Source organism: Helianthus annuus, chromosome 3, assembly GCF_002127325.2.
Source record: "Helianthus annuus cultivar XRQ/B chromosome 3, HanXRQr2.0-SUNRISE, whole genome shotgun sequence".
Lineage (NCBI taxonomy): Eukaryota > Viridiplantae > Streptophyta > Magnoliopsida > Asterales > Asteraceae > Helianthus > Helianthus annuus.
The window spans coordinates 84,651,020-84,652,111 of NC_035435.2; the positions used below are offsets into that span (position 1 = coordinate 84,651,020).

The 1,092-nt window shown below is 41.8% G+C and overlaps 1 non-coding gene across 1 annotated transcript; it reads left to right on the forward strand.

Moving 5' to 3' along the window:
- Nucleotides 1–362: 362 nt before the first annotated feature.
- Nucleotides 363–468, forward strand: LOC118490923. Its single transcript, XR_004890148.1, has one exon. It is a non-coding gene; the product is annotated as a small nucleolar RNA R71 (small nucleolar RNA).
- Nucleotides 469–1,092: the final 624 nt, after the last annotated feature.

A 1,092-nucleotide genomic window follows, 5' to 3' on the forward strand; every position in this document is an offset into this window, starting at 1 on the left:
GTAATTTCTACCACCCTCTCCTTGCCTTTGGAAAGCATTCACCTCCTCATATTGCCCTTCACCTCCTTGGCAATTTTCAGCCGCATGCCTTATCTCATTACAAATTGCATAAACATCATAAATTTGATTAGAAGATTGAACATTACCATCGTCTACCGCATGCACTTGAGTTCGGGTAATGGCCGGTCGTGCTCTCCTTGATGCTTGAGCTTTTCTTTTTGATGTGATTGCCATTTGCTCCAAAAATTCCCAATCGTCATGCTCGTAGTTTGTACCAAAAGTACCATTTGTAATAGACATTAAATCGCGAGCATCTTCAGCACTACCCCTCATGGAAAGCATTCATCAATTCCCAAAGTTCTATCCCATGGTGAGGGAAATTCTTGATCATCATGTTGAATCGTTCAAATGCCTCATGAAACATCTCACCTTGTTGTTGTTGAAAACTTCTCAACCCTTTTCTAGCATCATTGGTCTTTTGAGCGGTGTAAAATTCATCTAAGAAAATTTGTTGCATCTCCGCCCATGTATAGATAGATGCTGAAGGTAGAGTGTAAAACCACTTCTTCGCCTTGTCTTCCAAGGAAAATTGGAATAGTACCAATTTGACATCATCGGCCGAAAATCCTTGACTCCCAAGAGTGTTGCAAATCGAGTCATAAGCCTCCAAATGAAAATAAGGCTCCTCCGTTGCTAGACCCTTATATTTTGGCAAGCTTTGTAATGAGTTGGTTCTCACTTCAAATGTCCTCCCTTGATTATTGTGAGGAATAACTACCGGTGAAGGATTGTGAGTGATTACGGGCCTAATATGTGCTTCAATGCCTCTTGCATGTTCTCGAAGATGTCTTCGTGGTACACCCAACCGACCCCTTGGACGAATAGGACCCATTGGTCTTTGAATAGGTCCTTGAGGTGCAAATGGTGGTTGAAATTGTTGTTGAATCGGTTGTTGTTGAATTGGCCTTTGAAATTGATGTTGTACATTTTGCGTACGAATTTGTTGTAATGGTGTAGGACGTTGCAATTGTACCCCTTGTGGTCGGACATGTTGTACTCCAACCGGTAGCCTACCCACATCTTGAATTCTTT